Below are 21,127 nucleotides of genomic sequence, written 5' to 3'. Positions count from 1 at the left end.
TACTGAAGGCAAATCCCTTGGGGTTATTTGGCTTGGTTTTCAACTTTGAATTTCTCCTGTAAGCGTTTTAGAAATGGGCCTAATCCTGGAGTCATGGGCTTGAGAGGAATGTGAAGATGAAATTCTTCAGCCTCTAACAGAAGCAATAGGACTTTGAATGACCCTAATGCTTGCTTTTGACCCTAATGTCATCTAAAAAAAGGAAAGAAACAACCTCTCACCCTCACATAAATAAAATTCAGTAGGTAGATGTTTATCTCCTCTGGAAACACTGGAAAAACTTCGTTTTTCTCTGTTGCTGTGATTGTCCCCACCTTTGCCATTCCTCCCTAATCACATGCATACCCCCAGCTCATGGGAGGTTTGCATGGGAAGATCTCTGTTGCTTAGGAATTAATCGGCTTCTGCTGGCTGTCCTTCCTCCACCTGAAGTTCTCAGGTGATCTCTTCCTCTTGCGTCACCCCTAAGAATTCAGATGTCAGAAAGAGCCTCGCCCTGAGGAATTTAGAGCTCAGTGAAGAGCCCTTCCTGTAGGTCCCTGGGGAAAGCCCCAGCTTGCTCAGCTGGCTGCTCTCCAGGCTCACAGGGATGCTGGAGGGGAACAGGCACAGGGCTTTCCTTGGGACGTCCCAGTGCTCAGGCTCCTTCTCCCACACTAGGGAACCCACTCCAGCAGAAAAATAATGCGTCAAAAGAAATGTGGGTGTCAACATGGCTGACTCTTGATCCAGCAAGCAGCAGATGTGTGGCTGGTGGCACCTCAGGGGTGAGCAAAACCTCCTAGTGACAACTGTTTGGAGCTGGCAGTTGTTGAAACCTTACTAGAGATGAAATTCCTCTCTGGAGGAGGCTTAGCAACAACCCATAGATGAGCACCTCTGAAATTTAGCTTTGTCTTCCCAGCACTGATCAGTGTCAGGTTTCCCTGGATGATCTAAGATCAAAAGGCTGTTTGAGATTTTCTGTGAGGCTATGACTTTCAGTGAAGGGGCATTTTTTTCACCTGTGGTACCATCCACTTGGGATCTGGTGGGTTGTCTGTGATCTCTAGCAACCTCTAGTGCTAAATGCATGTGCTGTAGGCTAGCACCCCTTATATTTTGTTTTGGTGGGGGTGAGAATGATTATTTGAAATTGCTAGGAAGAAAATTGAATGGACATGGGAATGTGTGGTGAATTTCTCCGAATACTTTTCTTCATCTAAACCCCTTTGTTTAGATTTCTGGGCAGACATTAAATTCTGCTGTCTCTATTTTCTGTTGGTAGAAATGCCAGAACCTATTAATTTATCTAAAGCATATTATTTCTTATTATTTATGCATAGAACACACAAAAGTTAAATTGGCATCAGCACGTCACTGCTTTCCATGGCTTAACTCCTTCTAATCCTAAACATGCTGTGAAAAAAGTTCACATGCCCTTAGTTGTAATCAATGAAATGTATATTGGAAAACCTGTCAGGGGGTTTTGATTACTTGTCATTAAGTTTTTATTTTTGTTTTGTTACCAGCTAACCCTGTTCATTGCTCTGCTGAATGACAGTCAAGTTCTGAAGAAGGCAGGCAACGTCTGACCGGGAGATCAGCCACAATTGCAGGAAAGAGGAGATAGCAACAATGTGAGGCTGGGTTTGCAAGAGGTGAATCACCACTTGCATAGGTGTAGATAGATAGATAGGCACTTGAAAACCCTACCTGCACATGGAACTGCGGGTACTGCCTTTGCTTGATTGCTGTGTTGGTGCCTGGGTAGTGCCCACAGTCCTGTTGACACTCAGGTGCTGTTGCACAAGTGGTCATTTACAGGTGCACTGGGAGAAGGGTGTGTCCTGACAATCAGTTGGCTTTAACTTCTTATTTTTCCTTCACTGAGCAAAAAGCTGCTTGGGGTAGGTAAGGAGGGGAGGGTGTTCTGCTGGGTGAAAACTGTTGTCTGCTGTAAATAAAGGTCCTTTGCTTCAGGGGATGGTTGGGGAAGAAGTCCCTGATGTGCTGGTAGGTACGTCAGCAAAGTTGCCCAATGGCCTGGTGTACCTGAAGTAGGATTTGGTAAGTGATGGTAGCTTCATGTAATTTGTTTTTGTTTTTTTGAGGATGCCTAGCAGCTGGCAGTGAAGTCATCCCAGTGCTAGTTGGGTCACTGGCTGTAACTCTTGATTAATGGGGAGGAGTGTGCTTTGCAGAGAAAATAATGAGTAGATCTTCCTGTGTGTGTGAAGCACATGGGAGGATGCAGGCACCTCCAGGATTTCACTTTGCTGTGTGAATGCAGAGTCAGTAACAGGCTCAGGTAATCTCAGGTCGTATTTGATGTTAGACTTTGAGACAGAAGTTATATGAGCATTTTCTGACTTGTTTCAGGATTTTTTTTTGCTACTGGCAAAAGCTTGCTTCCTCCCCTGGCATGCACTTGGAGTTACATGCCCTGGGCTTTTTGGGTACTGGGAAAATTTGTGCCTTGTGCCAATGCTATTTGATAATATCCCTTGCTTTTCTACTCATAATACACTGCCCTGTTGTGATCTGCCTCTTTAAGGAGGAACTTGTTGCAGGTGTCTGCATTTGTAAAGGGGAGGAAAACTGGCAGCTGAATGAAAACAGTCTTTTTGTTTAGAGGGAGGGAAAAGAGAAGTTGAGCTAGATGAAAGCAAATCTGGCAACTTGCTGAAGTGTTTGCAGGGTAAAAGATGCTCTGTGGTTGCATGCTGGTTCTTTCCAGCCATCTGCCTTGCTGTAGTAAATGCAGATCTGTTGCAGCTGCAAATGGCTTGTAACAGCACCCTGTTACCGTCCTTCTGCCTTGGCAAAAGTGAGCAGCAATGCTAACACATGGGGATGAACAGTTACCATTGTGGATTTTAATAGAATTAATAGTGTATTTTACAGGTGACAGAGGAGTACAAGTATGGCATTAAGAATAGTGACATACTAGTGACATTTTAAAGGGTTTCTAGATAAGGCAGAGCATCTCTTCTTGAGGCTTTTGTTTGAACAAGCACGTGCAAATATTGGCAAACAGCTTCCCAGCTGATGCTATCACTCTTCCTTCCCCATTGCAGTTTTGGTCCTGTCAATTTTCTTATGAGCCCCTGGATATTGAACATATGGATTGGCCATGGCACTTAACTGCTTTTTGAAATCTAAATAATACTTCTCAGCCCTGATGCTGATATAGTGCTTTTCATCTGAGCACTTTACCAAAAAAAAAAAAAGCTAAAATAAGCTTGCTAAGCTGCAATTTGGTATTGTGTTTATTGACATGAAAGTCAATAGATTCTTAAAGAATATTTCAAACCAAATGGTTTCTACCTTAAGGTATATAAGTGCTATGAATAGAAATCAATACTATCTGGAAGTATTTGAGCTTATTTAGTAATAAACTCCATTCAGAAATCTTGAGGGAGGAGCACTCTCTTCCATATGAACAGTTCATGCTGAGTGCTCATCAGATACCTAAATTACCTTATTTGCTGTCAATTCATGGGTGATATCTCTGTTAAAGCTGTGCTCATAATACTTCCTTAAACGAGGCTGCAGCTGGGAGTTAACTTACATGGCACAATGCAAAAGTCACTCCAGCTGTCAACTGAACAGGTTTCACTGGAGTTATGTCATCTCTGTGCAATGGAGTGTTAATGCTGGGAGGAGCAAGCACTACTTGTGAGATACAAGTGGTTGCTAGGACAGGCTTCAGAGAAATCTTTTTGAGTTTGAATGTGAGTTCGGGAAAAGGGCTGACTTTGCTTTGGGCATCTCTTCTCCTGAATGTGGATGACTGCTGCTCAAAAACTGAGCCTCACCTTCATCCTTGAGCTTCTGGTGCAAGGGAGGCAGGAAGGGCGTGTTAGAGTGGATCTCACGTGCTTGGAGTCAGATGGTGGCTCTGGGAAAATGGGATGTGCACTATGCAAGTCTGCAGTCTGAACGCTGAATTGTTGGAGCTGTTGTGTAACCCACCCGTAATCTGAGTGCTGCGTTGCAGGTTTTTGTTGCATCATTAAACCTTCTCTTTCATTACTGGTTTAGGACCATTATACAGATCTCCTAATTCATATAATTAAGTGCTGGGCAGCTCCAGTGACATGTTGATTCGAACAGTGAAGTGATTTAATGTCATGGTTGCTTGGCAAACCCAGGCAGCAGCGGGTGGGGATGGAGACAGCTTTTGAAGAAAGGGGGAACCATCACTGATGCTTGGGTGGAGAGGGGATACCATCCAGATTACAGACTGCTGGCAGCCATCTCTAAAGCTTTGGACAAGTCATTTTCTGTCCCTTTCTGTCCCCTCCCAGCATTTCTATGTTTAACATTATGACAGAGGGATTCTTGCTGCATCTATGGGCTCGGCAGGGATTTTGGGCTCGGCAGGAGCTGCAGTGGGAGACAAGAATATAGATTTGTTCTTTGTATTTTATACCAAGATACCTCCTTAACATGTAGGACAAAACCTTGTATTAGTGCATCAGTGTATGTTACATGCTTGTGTTTGGTTTCAGCATGTATGTGTTCCCATCCTTGTCACAAGGCTTCTAAGTACAGTAAAAATTTATTTATTTGAATATTTTTGTAAACTGTGTGGAAATGACGAAGAAAAGTTTTGTACATGGGGAAAGTCAGACTAAACAAGTGAATTCTGTAGGCTTCATGGCTGGAGCAGGAATGCCTTGCACTGATGGTCAGTTTGATTTCCTTCTGTGGTGATGGAGCTCATTTACCTCATTTAGCTCCATTTTACATACAAGAACTGAGAAACAGGCCACTTTTACAGTTTTGAACAATGAAAGCAGGGGGATAATTTCATAACCTTGATATCATGGCCTAGCTTTGGGCAGGGTGATGGACCAGACAAGCCTTCAAACTGAAATTTTCACATGAATCTTGTTTCCAACCACTCTGCCTTCTCTCAGAGTCCATATCCTCTTCTGGAATATGTCATCTTCCCAGGAAATGTCTGGCCTGTCCTGTCACAACCTGCACCCAATATTTCAAAGAAAATAGGCCCATTCTTTTAAGTGGGGAGCTGTGGTTGTGGTTGAGTGGCATTTTCCTATGCCTTTGAGGCATTGTTTAGTAGCTCTTGATGATGGCCATGCTGAAGTAGTCCTTGCCTTCACTGTTTGTGCTTCCTCTGTTTCCTGCTCTTCTGAAGGGGGTTTGTTTTGGGCTTTGCCCCATTCTAGCAAGAGGCACAACTCACTGAGACTGTCACCTGAATATCATGGTAGAGGAGAGAGGAAGGAGAGGAATCTGTTGCAGAATTAGAAGTTTTTCTAAAAAAGATTATTTTAGAAGTGTCTGAGGGCTTGAGATGTTATTGCAGCTTGCTGCTGTTTGCTTTGTTTTTTGGCTAATCAGTCCGATACTGGTTCCCAGTAGGAAGGAGAGTAGTGGTCTTGCCATGGTGGTTCAGTGAAGTGCTGATCCCTTGCACAGATTTTAAACTGTCCACAAGTTAAATTTTAATATCTCCCACAGACAGTCAGCCATGATGGTCTTGTGGAAACAGTTTGAAGTCCTTATCTTGATCCTGATATGGTTTAACAAAGCTGTCTGGAAAGAAGCAGTTGCTATTTAGGATGAACGTGGTGACAGGCTGCAGTTCAAAGAAGAACAAATTTCAGGACCAAGTCCTGCTTTTGGGATAACTACTAAAGGATAAAAACTAAAGGATAACAAAAGCATTATTCTTTCCAATTTCTCTTTTGTTCAATTTTGAAGGCTGAGACCTTGTGTACCTTTGAAGAGCACTTGTGCAGGGCCATGTTCTTAGAGGTGAGGGGGTTTTCACTGCTTGCAGAGTCCTTGTGGCACCTCATCTTCTCCTGGGGAAACAGGTTGCTCTGTGTGATTGCCCAAGAGGTGTCTGAGCCCAGGTTGCTGTGCAGAAGGAAGGGAGAGAGCCATAAAGCATCACTGGTCTCTTTGTTTTGCTCCTTCGTTGTGATTGCTGGTGGAATTAAAAAACTTCAAACTTCTTCAAAAATTCAAACTTCTTTCAGTTTTGTGCAGGTCTCCAAGTTCTAGAAAGAAAATTTGTGTCTGTCCAGGGCTAGAGTGAGCAGAAAAGTGCTCTTGGTGTGTTGCTTCCTTACTCCCCTTTTAGTCCTTTTACTCCATGGGGCTATTTCTGTTTACAAGTTCAAGGCGACACTGTCAAAAGAGTTTGGGTTTCAAAAGTTAACTTAGTGTATATGAAGGAATATTTGTCTCCCATCTCTTGGTAATCAGGATTGATGGGACTGCAGTTAACATCTTAATATTATTGCTTGCTCTGCAATGTGTAGAGACATGTGAAATATGGATATGTTTTACTTTCTATTGTTTTAAAATTCTTGGCTTTTCTTCATCCAGTATGCCAAGTCAGATGCTGCTGTCTAAACAAAACCCATCATTTACTTCCAATGGAATGTTGTGTGTGTGTGTCAAAATGCAATGAGCTGCAATCTGCCCTCCACTCTTTATGGTACAAATGTAGCTTGATGCAATGGCTAGGGGATCACACTGTCATACTGGACACTTGTCCAAAGCAATGCAGATTTTAGGCAAATAATGTTTTTTTCTTCCATTTATATAGGATCATAGAATTGTGTAGCTTAGAAAAGACCTTTAAGATCATTAAGTCCAACCATTACCCAACTCTGCCAAGGCCACCACTGAACCATGTCCCTAAGTGCCATTTCTTCACATCTTTTAAATGCCTCCAGGGATGGTGACTCCACCAGTTCCTTGGGTAGATGTTCCAGTGCTTGACTAGCCTTTGGTGAAAAAATTTTTCCCCATGTGCAATCTAAGCCTCCCCTGGCACAACTTGAAGCAGTTTCCTCTTGTCCTGTTGGTCGTGTCATTGGAGAAGAGGCTGACCCCCACCCAGCCCCTTGATCCAGCCTGTCCAGATCCCTCTGCAGAGCCTTCCTGCCCTCCAGCAGATCCTGCCCAGCTTGGTGTCACCTACAAACTGGCTGAGAGTGCCCTCGATCTCCTCATCCAGTTAAAGGTGTTAAACAGGACTAGCCCCAGTGCTGAGCCCTGGGGAACACCAATTGTGACTGGCTGCCAACTGGATTTCCCTCCATTCACCACCCAGCAATCCAGACAGTTTTTAACCCAGTGAGCAGCAGAATCATACACCCATCCAAGCTCTGAGCAGCCAGTTTCTCTAGGAGAATGCTGTGAAACAAGGTGTCAAAGGCTTTCCTAAAGTCCAGGCAGACAACATCTTCACCCTTTCCTTCATCTACTAAACGGGTCACCTTGTCATAGGAGGAGATCAGGTTAGTCAAGCAGGACCTGCCTTTCCTAAACCCATTCTGGCTGGGTGTGATCCTCTGGCTGTCCAAGGAGTGTGTCCAGATTCCCTTCCCTAAGGAATTAGGAAATACAGTTCTGACTTCTGGAAAGGTCTTGTGAGCCAGTCTCTCCTGGGAGATGCAGTAGAAGCAGGAAAAGGATGTCCTGTAACAAGAATATCATGGTATGCAAGCATAGGCTGTGTATTAAGAGCAAAAGGCTGTAGCACACGCAGTTGTACACCCAGCAATTTGGGAGATGAGGATGAAAAGCAATGTTTTCCTTGACAGCATTTTATATGAAATTGTGAGGAGGTTTTATAGCAGGCAACAGCCAAAAGTCAGAAAAACCCCAGAGATTTGTTTGGGTGTCTTGTCCATGAAAAGGTTCCAGCTGTATCAAATAATACCAAATAATCAGCTGTCCATCTCCTAGACCATTAGTTTTCTCATCTTGGTGCTGCTTTTTGAATTTGCTGAAAGGTTTGCAATGTCAATTACAACCAGATGGTAAGATAACTCATTCTATGTGTCAAAGTGCTCAGATGGCAGAGCAACAAAACATGGAACACTTCTCAGAAAAATAGAATAGGTTTGGGTGCAGGGAAACAAATAGCAAATTTGAGGAGTGGTTTCCTCTGTGCTGGACACTGGGGAGTGTTTGGGAAGGGTGGGAGTTTGCTGGGGAGGAATCAAGCAAAGTAACTGGAAACCCTGAGGTCCACATGTTGGGACTCTACCAAGTATGTTTAAGAGTCCCAACTGATTCCTCTCAAATAGATCATCAACACAGAATAATTTCTTTTTTGTCTGTGTTATTCACTGAAGTTCATTTAATTTAGAAATATAACAAGACCACCTTTTGATGCTTTTCTCCTCTGCCTCTTGAGGATGTATCAGATGCAGATCACCTCTAAGCTATTGGGCTTTTTTTGGTAAACCAACTCATCTCTTATAGCAATTGTATATATAATCCAAAGGGTCAGTTAATGTTGTCTTCTTAAAATTGTAAGTAGCTGTAACACTGTCCTTAAACTTTCTTTTCCTCTCTCTTCATGAAGAAGAGTTGTTTTCCTCTCTCTTCATAAAGAATTGTTTCAGTAATTAATCAGTGGCCTGGGTAATTTCTGCTTTAGCTGTCTCAGTGGGGAGGGAGCAAGCTCATAAACAGTCTGCTATCAAATAATTGTGTCCTAACAAAAGAGATGGGTTTTGCCCCCTATTTTTATTAAACTTGAGCAAAATAGGATGTGTAAAGGCAGGTGTCAAAAGGACTCTCCTTTACATTCTCATTTACTTTAGTGAGCACTGTGGGATATCATGACTGTAGGACCTTTTAGAGGAGAAATTATTCATAGTTAGAGGTTGTTTGGAATATTTGCAGAGCCATGTAGAAACCAAATTGCTTTTTATAAAGCTACTGTATATCATCATTTTCTTGTGATAATACTGAGCAGTTTTTCATTTGTAAAGCAGTATGAGCTCACCCACGAAACATAAATTTTAAACCCATCTTTTTAAGATTCAGAAAACAGGAGCTATGTCCCTGTTCGTCAACACTTGGTAATGATTTCCCAGTAAAGGAGGAGGAGGAGAAGAAATCCCCATGGGGAAATCCTTCTGAAATGGGTGTGCTTAGGCATGCAGGAGTTGTCCCAAAACGATTTCATGGGAAGCAGAAATCAGTTCTTTGGAGAATTAGTACTTTGATGTGGACAACCTTACTGATTGTGCAGGCTCTTTACACATAGAACTAAATTATATAAGACTTTTAAATGTTACTTTCTTCTTCTTGTAGCAATCTAAAAACTCCCACAGTATAAAACCAGACAAAAAAGTGTGAGGAAGAATTTTATGATTAATGTTAGTTTTTCATTGCTGGGCCAGTTTATTTTCTCCAGTTGCTAATACTTTCCAAGTCCTGAGCATCCAAGTGAGCTTTCCATACACACACCCTCATTCCTTAGTGGAGATGAGGAAAAACCTGCAGTGATTCACAGCATGCTCACTGTCTACCCTGGCAACGTTAGCCATACCCACAGTCCTTGTTGGTTCAAAGGGATAGCAGCAAACCCTGCTTTCCCTGCCAAAATATACAAATAGACTCTTGAAAGCCCAGTTATCAGTGTCTCAGAAATGAGTGAAACCACTGTATTGTTGTTGTATGTGCCTTGGAAAGAGCTGTTCCTTGGAGATCAACACAGGAGGGCAAATAGTTAATCATTGCTTTATCAAACAGTAACCATCTCCTAAACTGAGGTCCTGAAAATAACACTACAAAAATGCCAGAGGAAAGTTCTAGTCTGCTTGTTTGTGACTGTGAGGGTGGTTTTTACTGGTTAATGAATCCAAAGAGTGTTTATATGCTCTTAACTGGGATTTAAGAGTTCAGGTAATTCCACTTTCAGCTCCAGTAGTTTGGCATAAGAATGTAACTCAGAAATGTGTGACATGGCAATGAAGGAATTCATGCATAATCCTCGTACTCTAGGAGGATGAAATTTTTTTTGGTTTTCCTATTTGGTCTAGATCTAAATAAACATATTTGTAGTAAAGCACAGTACCCTGTAGTGCCTTGCAAAATACTCTCCACATTTCTCAGCAGAATGGATAAAATAAACTTCTAGCTGTTAATCTTAAAAAAAAAAATTGTGTAAAACTGACATTGAGGTATTCAGGTGTTACAGGTCTTGTGTAGATGGAGTGAGATTTGTTGTGCAGCGTCTCACCTTCCAGTCCTGTACTTTCCCCAGCTAATTCACACAGTACAATTGATTTCCCAGCTGGTAACTAGTTTTGCCATTGTTATTTCTGTGCTTGTAATTGCACTTTGAGGTTGGCAGGTTGGCTCAGGCTGTGAGATTCCCAGATGATGGATGTTTTCCCAACAGGGAGAGTGCAGGGGCAGAGTGTCTCTGGTAGAACAGGAGGAGGCAGTTGGTGTGTTGTGCTGGTGTTAGGTGGTGTTTGTGTGCAGCCACAACCTTTCCTGGTGTGGTAACCAAATGATGGTCTGAGATACCCTGATAACTTTGACTTGGCTAATAAAATCTCCCACACACCATTTAATAAACTATAACCCAACCTTGGCTTTTTCACCTTTTGACATTTGATTCACTTTAACTGCTCTTTCTAGGTATGCTTTGGAGACCATCCCTATGGATGAATCTACTGAGTAGATTTTGCCCCTGAGCAGGAAATCAGCCTGTGGAAAATTGCAGGCAGCCCAAAAGAGTTTGGCAGAGACATCCTGGTAGATTTGGGCTTCATCTGCTGGTCACCATCTGCCATCATCTACCTTTGTTCTTGTTAAAACACCTTGGTTTAATGGAGTGCACAAACAGTTTGATGGAGTCTGTCTGGGAGAGGCTGTGTTGATGGATGCAAAGGACTTAAGGCCAGCTCAGTTGTTTGGGATACGGTGATGGACAGCAGATCAACAGCTCTGGGGATAAACCAAATAGCAGGACAGCAGCAAATACAACTCAGCAGTGCAGTTATTCTTAGGTGGTGCCAGATGCCCATGTGTGTCTATAAATAGCTCTCTCCATAATGTGGCCATTGTCCTGTGTGTGCTCCTGGAACCACATGGGACTGCTGCAGGAAGCAACACATGCCTCCCACATGTGTTAGCAAGGGAGGGGATGGTTTCCATTCTCCTTGGTGAAGGTGTTGCAGTGCCAGTTTGGGTGTTGGGACTGCTCTCAGCCATGCTGACCCTTGCACCTGGTGACTCTTTCTTCTTCTTCCCCTTCTAGGAGCTGAGTGTTGTGACCTGCCCTACTTCTCCCTGCTCGGTGTGGGAACAACCTGAGGAAGATCTTGGAGCCACCTGTACTGCTTCATGCAGTTAAAGTAAGGTTAAATGTTTTGGCAGCTCTTGTAGGTATACACCAGGATTGAGATGAGGGGTTTGGGAGAATGGGTTTGCCCATTGTCAAGCCATTTGTCAAACTTAGCCTTGACAGGAGGAGGAAATGCTGATATCAAAGCAATTACAATGATATAAACAAATTCAACAAGTTATTTTGCCATAATATACAATCTCTTTGTGGTTGGGTTAGAAAAGGCATATGGGGTGTTGCCTCCTGTATCAACCAGATGCCAAGTATAAAATAGCACTTAGCACTTGAAACATCAGCTGTTTTTCCCTAATATTTTAAGATGGAGCTTTCATGTCCCTGGGGCAGGCAGGCATATGGTTACAGCCCCAGGATTTCCACGGGAGCTGGCTGGGATCAGAGCTGAGGTGCCTCCTGGTCGGCACAGCGGCTGTCGGTCTGTCTGCCCCGGAGCAGTCGTGCTGTTGAGGCTTCTGGGTTTGTTGTTCAACTAACACCAGCTTCTTGGTGTGGTGAACCAGATCACGGGATGGATCTGACCTAAAAACGAGTGTATGGTTACTGCAATGCTGACAGGAGCTGTTTTGACTCATGGAGCTACACCCTTTCTCTCCAAAAAGACTTGAATGTGCAAAAACTGTTAGCCTGAAGCAAAGAAACTGCCAGAGCCTTGCCTGGAAATGGGTGCTTGCCATGTGTGAGCTCTGTCAAGGGAGGGAGGGAGGAAAACCACTGCAAGCTGCCTCTTTTCTCCTCCCACTGTCCCTAACCTGCAATGCCTCGTATTTTCAATGGTCTTGCCTACGAGACCACTGATTTAACAAGATTGAGTCCAAATCATTTGGTGTTACTGAGCTGTGGCAACAGCTGGGTGGATTAAAAAGAAACTGTTGTTACTTGTAGAGAGACAAGTGTGTATCGTAATAATTTGGGGTTTCCTTTTTTCAGTGAGGTAGAGCAGTGGAATTATACCTATTTTCAGACCTTGAGAAAGAAATGAAGTCCTTGGCATGATTATGAATGGAACCTGCTTTATCAGGAATGAATAAGTGGCTTGCTGAGAGCTGTCCTCCAAGTTCATCATGTTTAAAGGAGGAATGCACACCAGCTGCAGAGAAGCAATTTGTGGCTTGATTTGTCATAGTATTTCTTAACTTTCTGCTAATTTGGGGAGCGTGGTGAGTTGCAGCAAGCTGTGCTCACTGCTGAGGAAGATTCCAGACCCTTTTTGGGGGTGACGAACAGGGATGACTTTTTACACTCAGCTACAGCAGTGAAATCTCTGGGGAGGCCCAGCATAGGCAGCAAGAGCTTCTCACCTGAAGTCCTGCCTGGGAACCAGCCTCTGCCTCACGTCTGATTTCTGGGTGTGCCTCCTCTGAAGGATCTGGGAAAAAAAGAAAGGCTAATTTGGAGTTCAGGAGCAGCATTCTCATACCCTTTCCTTTTTCTACCTGCTGGTCTAGTATTTCCATAATTGTGTTTATAATGACAATCTTTTCATTTCATTCATAAAGTGGTTACTGCTTAATGAACTTCATGTTAATGAGCTCTATAACATTTAAAATAGCTGTATAACTTGAAAAAAAGAAAAAAAGCCATCAGCAATGAAGGGACGGATTTCCACTCCCCGAGCTTAATCCTGTGTTAGTTGTGGAGAGTTGCCTGGCTGGGAACAGCTGCACAGCGTGGGCTCTCGCCTCTGCAGAGCTCCTTGTCCCTGAGCTGGGGTAATAAATGATTTACTGGGGAGGCTGGGACCTGTGGGCACTTAACCCATTCATTTCCTGAGTGACCAGCCTGAAAGGTCACTTTGTAAAGGCAGTGGAAAGAAACAGTTTGAAGTGTCTGCAAAATGTGGGGTTCTGCATATAAGCGTGCTGCAGGAAGGCTCAGGTGCAGAAGGTGGGGTAGTGGAACTGGGTACAAAATGTGCTTACTTGGATTTTCATTATTTGATGCTTTAATTTATTTAAAAATGGGGCTTGAATGAGTGTTCTGTCTTTTCTGGGCTAGGGATGTAATATTTTCTGTTGCTTGGGGTTTTACTTCCTGTGGGATATTCCCAGTGCAATAGAGTGCCCTGGGAACAGAGCTCTCATTTTCCTTGCAGGGAATGCCACACCAAGTGACTCCATCATTGCAGTTGCTGAGTGAATGATGAGCATTTTTCAAGCCTCAAAAAGGATGTTTCAGCAAAATGACCATGTTCTCTCATTGCCTAAAGTGTATTATTTAGAGAAGAACATTTTCCCATAGTTTTGTGAGTTGAAAGAAGAGGAGCAATTATGAAGAAATAATTTGTAATTCTGCAGTGTCAGATGTGGTCGTGCTGTGCCACAGGGAGTGAGGTTAGCACAGGTACTCCTGTAGGAAGCCTGAAGTTTCTGATGAAATTTTCTTCTTCTGGAGTAAAGTGTTATCCAGGCTTTTCCTGAGTAAGTCCATGGTGCCTGGGGCCACAGTGGCAGCATTTGCAAAATGGAGCCTAAAGGGAAAAGTGAGTCTGATGTATTCTTCAGAAAAGAAAAGCACATTAAAATGTTGGGCACTGGAGCTTCTTAGACCAAAATGCAAGCAGAAACACGTCTTGCATCTTGGTCTTGATGCCATTTTTTTCCAACTCGACCTGTGGCTAGAACTCTCTGCTTTGGAGAGTTAAGGTTGGTGCATGACTTTATTAAAATATGCATTGGGTAACTACCTGGTTTGTAAATGCTAGGAAATGTTTAATATTTGTCAGCTTTAAAGTGTGTGTGATGTTTTGGGCATCATGGGTTGTTTTCTGCTGCAAGCCTGTGTTTTTGGGAGTGCAGTACAAGTGCTGTGGTTTGGGAAGCACAGAAAGAAGCAGGGCCTTGCTGCTCAGCTCTAGGGCTTGGGGATGTTTCTTTTACTGAAACCATCATTGCTCAGCATGGTTCCTAAAACAGCACATCCTGGAGAGTCAGAGAATAGTGAAGTGGAGAAGGTTTTAGGACATGTGCTGTATTAAGAAGTGTAGGAATCAATAGTTAGAGGCTTTGCTCACTCCCGCTGCATATGTAAGGCTGTAGGCATCTCCTCTCTGTTGACAGCTCTCCACTGTGTTTATCCTTTTATGCACTGGGGTGAAATACTCCCCAAAGCCTGTTCTTGCCTCCCTCCATTCTTCACCTTGTCCCATATAATGCATCTCTGTTTCCAGAGATAACCAGTAACTTGCATGGTGCTTCAGCTGCCCAGTTTGATACCTGGGGATTTTCATGGAGTTCCTGGTTAAACCCCAAAGTCAAGAATCACCCCTGCAAACATGAGCTGGTTCTCATTGAGAGCTGCCCCACAGTTTACTGCCAAAACGTGTATTCAAACAAGAGAACGTATAGGAAGGTATAAATTGGATTTTGCTCATTTGAGGAGGCAGCTAGAATGTCTGCTAAGGATTTCTGGAAGTTAATATTTGAGCCTGAGATAAAAGTCTCATGCATACGTGAAACAGCTGCCCCAGAACCTGTTGGAGGACTTAATTTGAGTTTAAACATATGTGTGCTCTTGCGTACATGCTGCTCTTTAATTCAAGTCAACTGTTAGGTCTTAACTTTATTAGGATGTAGCTACTTGAACTGAAGATGTGGTCTGATTTTTATTTCATTATAGAAGCATGATGCCTCCTTTTGAAACGTTGTTTGGATTTTACAAATTGGTATCTTAAGTACTGTTTGCCTTTAGTAATATATTAGAGGAAAAAATTTACAAGTAAGGGCAGGGTTATATTGGATTACAAGTGAATTGCTTGACAGTATGTGTGTACTGTAAAATGGGAAATTAATCAGCCTGTGTTGATGATCCATGGACATTTACAGAAGGCTGGTCTTTCTGTAGCACAAATAGATTCCGGAAACAGGAAAGAGGCTTATGACAAGAGGATGAGATCAGTTTGTATAATTAGAGCTGGCTAATAATCCTTTTTTACTCTCTGTTTTTCCAACTTTTACAGTATCTTTCTTTATTTGAAATTGGGCATACGAACTGTAAAGAGATAGCTGCTGTGATTTGAGTTTTGTAGGTTTGTTTTTTGTACCTCCTAATAGGTGAAGGGATGGAGCAAATACATTTGAGAGGGATCTCTGCCTTCCCCTACATGGGGAAAGCACTGCTTTTGTTAACCCAATATTGCTTCATATCTTCTAAGTAATCCAGGTGATTATCTTTTTGACAATTATGAGATTGAAATAGTCCAAAAGAAGAAACTTAATGTTGAGACTAAGGGTGTTTAGCTCTGGAGTAAGACAGGGCTGGCAAAGCTGAGTTAGGGACTTGCTATAGCAAGGATAAAGGTTTAAGCTTATTTTTTATGTGTGTTTTATGGCTGCCTGTATCTTAGCTTTGTGTTAACACTTCATTATTTTGGGAAGGGTAATGGGAGAGGTTTGGGTGAGGCAAGCAGTGGGTGCAGCCCCTGGGCAGCCCAGCTCCCAGCCCAGGAGCAGTGTGGTGCCAGTTCCTGCTGCCAGGAAGCTGAGCTACATTAAGCAAAGCAAGTTAATCAATATCCAGGGCATTTTATTAAATCATCAGTCAATTAAATTGGTGATGCTCTGTTAGCTTGTGTTGCAGTGAGGCTCCAGCCCCTCTGCAAGTGGCTCAGCTCTCCAACTCCCCCACTGCTCTTGATGGGCTCTTTTACATGCATGCCACAGTACTGTGGTTTCCAACACTGTAAAGAAAAAAATCCAGCAGATTTTAGGCAGAATTTGCACTTAGAGATGTTCTTTAAATTGCCTTTTTTTTTTTCTGGAAGGAGAAGATTGTTGTGAAGTTCCTTTTCTTTTTGTGAAGGTAATCTGTGTGTGTCTGGTTTTCCTGAGGGTGGCTTGCTGGGTTACCTCTGTGCTGTTGGAGGAGAGTGATGGTAGATCCAGAACAACACAAAACATCTCTAAACCTCCTTTTCATCCCTCCCTTGTGCCCAAGAAACCCCTGTTTTGTCTGTAGTTGAATGGCAGCATATGTTTTTGTTTGCAGACAGTACACAGCTGGGAAGCAGTATCACCTGTGGAAATGCTGCATGAGGGATGAATTTTTATTCCTAAGCAATCCATTTAGTGAGAAAACATCATGTTCAGCGAGTTACATAAATTCAGGTGATTGTACACAAATATCTGGAGGTTTTGTATTTCTAGGCTCAGCTGTGATACCAAACACAATATGCTGGTAACTTGTTTGGTGCTTTGTGTTTGAGATGTGGTTTCTTGTTTCCCCAGCTCCTCTCCTTTCCAGGGTCAATGACTTTTCCTGGTGGTATCACTTCCCTGTGTGTCTGCTAAATAAATTTGGGATTAGTTACTTCTCCTAATGCCTCCAGCCCCCTGTTTCTGACCAGATATACAAAATCATGCATTATTACAGCTACAGAGAAAGTTGTTCTGCATTTGGAATTATGGTGCTTGTCTTAGGGTTTATTTTAGTCACTGCTATTGCAGCTACTCTGTTTATACAAATTTCTCCGTGCACATTCTTGAAGAACTGGGCTATGGGTCTATTTTTCCTGTCAAAGCTATTTGTAGGTTTTGTCCTGGTTTTTTTCAGTCTCCTTTCACATGGGTTTTAAGGACAGGGCAGTAGTACAGTGATTACACTGATTAGAAAGCTCATTCATTTTATGAATGGTGAGTTCTGGTGTTCATTCAGTGTTGAATGAAACTCGTGGAACAGAGTGTGTGAACAAACTCATGTCTTGCCTAATAGCACAAGGTGAGAGTAACTTACTGCAGGTCTCAACTTTGCAGGAATACACCCAGGAAAAAGACCACACAAGAAAATGTAAGTAATAAAACCAACCTCAAGTCATTGTTTCTTTCCATTTTCAGAGTTTTGCTAAAGGTGAAAAAGAAAAAAGTAAAAACCAAAAAACCCTAAAATAAACCAAGAAGAGCCTTTTTTCAAAGAATTGTGTTATAACAAAAAAAATGAAGAGGCTGATGATGGGTAATACAACACAATAAAGGTCATATACCACTCAGAAGAAAAAGGGAATATTCCAGCTTAGCAATTCCCCTGACACTAGGGGAGAACAATAAACTTGTGAAAGACATTGCTATTTTAGTTCTCTTTGCATGAAATCATGGCTCCAGCAGGAATTCCTCTGTATATGGGCAGTTGGTCTCCTCTCTGCTCCCCTCACTTTCCACTTCCCCATCTTTATTTATCTTGTGTAGTTTAGAGCAGCAGCTCTGTAGGGCCCAAAACCCAATCCTCTTGATATATCCAAGTACTTCATAAATTAACATTTTGTGCAACCAGGAGTGCCTTTGAGGACACTGTGCTTTGTTGAATGAGAAGTGTTGTGGTTTTGGAATCTTGGTTTTATTTTTGTAGTGCAGCCATATAGAAGGAAGTGATGCAGCTCAGCAATGGAGGTGAATGTGTGCTCCCAGGAAGTCCTGGGATTTCTTTCAACTCTTTCACAACTTCTGGGCTATTTGCCTAAAGGGTTGCCTATAGGCAGGTTGCCCCACTGTGGGTTATTGGTGTCCCTATTCAAATAAATATATAAAATAAATTCTGTTTGTCTTGCTCTCTTGCAGATAACTAGCATCAGTAGCAGTTTCCTAATTTCTATAGGATACATGTAGTTTGGACTACCTGGCAAATTGTTCTTCCAGAGCCTTGAAATCAAAGTTTAGTCTCTTCAAACCAGTTCTACAGGATAATTTTTACAAAATAAGTTCAGTTGCATCAAAAAAAAAAGTAAATCCTCCTTTGGCTTTCATCCCAGCAGTGCTGTGATACTTACAGCTGGAAAGCCATCCTGCTTTCTCTGCATTTCTGTTTATCTGCTGGAATGCTTTCCATGCCATCTGTAACCATCAGATTCTTCATGTGTTTTTTGGCTGTTCTTTCTTGCCTACAACCACAAGCTCTTCATGGCTAAGATTGGGTTAGGTTTTCTTCGGGCTTTGGTTTTTTTTGGTTTTTTTTTTGGTATGGCTCAGAGTGCATGGGTAAAGCTTTGCAAATAAGGATCAATGTTTCTAAAAATCAAATGTTAAAATCATAAATGAAAAGGTCAAGTGCTGAGATTCAGATAAAGTTCAGCTTAAACTTGAAGTATATGTCTAGCTGAAGTTTACTTAAAATACCTAAAAACTGAACTTGAAAAGCTTGAAAGAACTCAAACACAATTGAAGTTTGTTTAGTGCATGAGGGAGAGGGAAAGGGGTAGGTAGGCAGGCTTTCCTACCGGGACCATGTGGATTAAATATCCCTTATCCTCTGGGTTGTTGCAGTTCTGCTCTGCTGTTGGAGGCAAGAGTGGTTGGTTTTGTTTCAGCCATCCTGTAGATCTTCCTTCTCATAAAAAAAATAAATATAAATTTGCTAATGGGCAGCTCTGGAGAGTGGCCCTGTGTTTTCTTTCTTATATATGCTCCATATGGAGCCAGGCAGCCAGGAGTGGATGCTGGGGAGCTCACAGAAGCTGAGCAGTGAAACCAGCATTTGATTTAACCCACTGCCAAAAAGAGCAATCCTGACCAGGGTGTGATGGGAAAATGGAAAAGGCATTTTGGCACTCATGGTGTTCCAAGTCCTTCAGCCCTGCAGACTGTATGTGGGATGGGTTGGCCTGGCCACTGACCTCCCTGTCAGATTTGTCCTCATGATACACACTTTGCCTGCAATGCCTAGAAGAAATAAGCCACCTAATTATGGCCAAATTAGTGGTAGCTGGGGGCAGTGGATGAGAAGAGAGTTTATTGCTTTAGCACGAGGGGTTTGTATCCCTTCCTGCTGCCTGTGCTTATTTGTAAACTCTTCAGGGCAGAAACTTTGTTTGCATTGACATTTTTACAGCATGTAACCAGTGGGGCCCTAATTCTGGATGAGGTTTTGGGAACCACAGTAAAGCAAATAAATGATTTGTTTTTCCTTTCTTTCCCTGACATATATTAACATACCCAGAGAAATGAAGAGCAGTCATTTGTCCTCATCCATGAAATTTTATGTGAAATAACACAGAAGTTCTCTAAAAGAGACATTAATAAAACTCAGTGTATTAATTCTTCAGTGCTTAACAGAGCAGAAAGGTGTCTGTCCCATTTTGAGAAGGCTCCAGTAGCTTTCTATTTTACTGATGTCTGCAAATTTTTATAACGTCTAAAACCATTGTTGCTTTGAAGAACTTGAACCTGGATTTTCATTTCATGTCCTACTTTCCAATTTACAAATACAGGGGATTTCACTGTGTTATCCTAAGGTGGAAAGCCTAATATAATTCTAGAAACCTTGCAATGTAATTGTCTAGATGTATATGGAGCTTGTGATAAATCTCTCACTGAAATTCAAAAGGTTTAGCTATTTGTGAGAAATACCATAAATGTTTTTAAGTGCAGGCAGCTGCTACTGGAACAGAATCTGTAGGCTGCTCTGAGGTTGCTGGGTGGGAGCTGGGTGAGGCAGGTGGGATTTAGATTTAGATTTAGATTTGTACTTGTTCTTGTTAGTTTGGCTTTCAAGACAGTTCACGTGCAGTCCAGATCCTGATATCACAGTAGGGCCAGTTATTCTCATTGCATTCTTCTGTATCTGGTACAGCAAGTTCTTCCTGCCCAAAAAGATAGAAATGGCTTTTTGGGGCTCAGAGCAGGCATTGGCTTGAAGGATGTGCTCCTCTAATAACAGGAGAAAACAAAGTTTAGTGTTTAGCTTCCTTTCCCTCCTCATTTTTACATTTGAAGTAGTCCAACTTACTGACTGTGTTAGGATCCCTGTGTATCTTGGCTAGGTTATGACCAGTATGATCTGCTTTTTGTTTTCCCTCTTCTTACTTGATTAAAGGTTTTTTAAAGTTCTTCAGAGGCTGCTCCCTGCCTGTCTATTGGTTGGAGAAATTCACTTGTCTAGAAACCTAAATTTAGTCCTTTATTGACTCAGAGTAGTCATTCAGGCTTATCTGTCACTCAGTTTTTCTCCTATGTTTCTGCCAAATAACTAACTAACAAGATAAAATGAAATATCTTCCAAACCTGCCTGTCTCCTTGCAAACTAAGTTTGCATCCTTAGAAAAATTGGAATGACATGTACGTTATGAACCAAGGAATCACTTCAAGTGACTGATGGAAGGGCCAACCAGTAAAATAAGAGGGGGAAAAAAATCTTACTGCAGGAAGTATTCCCATGATTTTGTGACAAGACCCAGTGTTCAACAGTGTCACCTTATTTCACTGCTGCTGCCAAAAAAAAAAATCCCAACAAAAACTGTTATGAGTTTGAATTCACAGGGAATTAGTCTGTACCAATGAGAAATTCTAAAAATCCATATGTGAAGTGAGCTTGAAAGCTTGGGGTTTTTTTTAAGCATGATTTGATTTCTGTATGATACAATGAATGCTCTTGTCTAGGGAGTGTTTTTATGCTCCTGTTTAGGACACCCATGTTCAGAACAGGAGAGAGAGGCTCAGATAGGTCATGAGTGAGCTTGGCAGATTTTGTGCATTTTTTGGTTTTGTTTCTTTTTTTCATTTTGAGCCCTCAGTAGGACTGGAACTGCCAGGGGCATGTTGTAGGGCACAAGTGAAGATTGTTTTCTGAGCTGCTTTTGGAGCTCACCTGCCCAAATGGCAGCTAGTGCTACTAATCCCCTCTTTTCCTGAGTAAGTTTTTGTAAGAGCTGAAAATACAGTGAAAACTATCAGACATAACTATCAGGGTGTTCTTGCTGTATGAAGGGGAATCTCAAGGTTAAAAGCAGGTATGAATTGGATTTGATTTAAAACTCTTGCAAAATACTTCTCCATCTACTGGCTGCCTCAGAGGACCTTTTGCAGAAGGGCTGTTTTGATGCACAAGCTTGGCAGGTCACTCTGGTATTTTAAAGCAACTGGCACAAGAACATTTTGTAAAATGAAGAGAGCGTGTGAGGGAGCAAGGCTAGCTGGAATCAGCTAAGAGAACTTAGGCTGTGGTTTAATTTCTGTCTCACTAAAGGCAAACTGTGGGATTTGGAAAGGAGCAAAGTAT

At 42.2% G+C, this 21,127-nt stretch overlaps 1 protein-coding gene across 1 annotated transcript in view; it reads left to right on the top strand.

The window, feature by feature from the left end:
• The window catches only part of AKAP13 (A-kinase anchoring protein 13), a 205,322-nt gene that overhangs the window by 36,087 nt on the left and 148,108 nt on the right, over positions 1 to 21,127 (top strand). Inside the window, exon 3 of the mRNA XM_066558526.1 lies at positions 11,045 to 11,141. The gene's annotated coding sequence lies outside the window, so the exon portion shown is untranslated. The remainder of the gene's footprint in view (positions 1 to 11,044; positions 11,142 to 21,127) is intronic.

This window comes from Molothrus aeneus, chromosome 13 (assembly GCF_037042795.1).
Source record: "Molothrus aeneus isolate 106 chromosome 13, BPBGC_Maene_1.0, whole genome shotgun sequence".
Taxonomy (NCBI): Eukaryota; Metazoa; Chordata; class Aves; order Passeriformes; family Icteridae; genus Molothrus; species Molothrus aeneus.
Note: the sequence above shows the minus strand (reverse complement) of the source record. Positions and strands in the feature narration are given on the sequence as shown.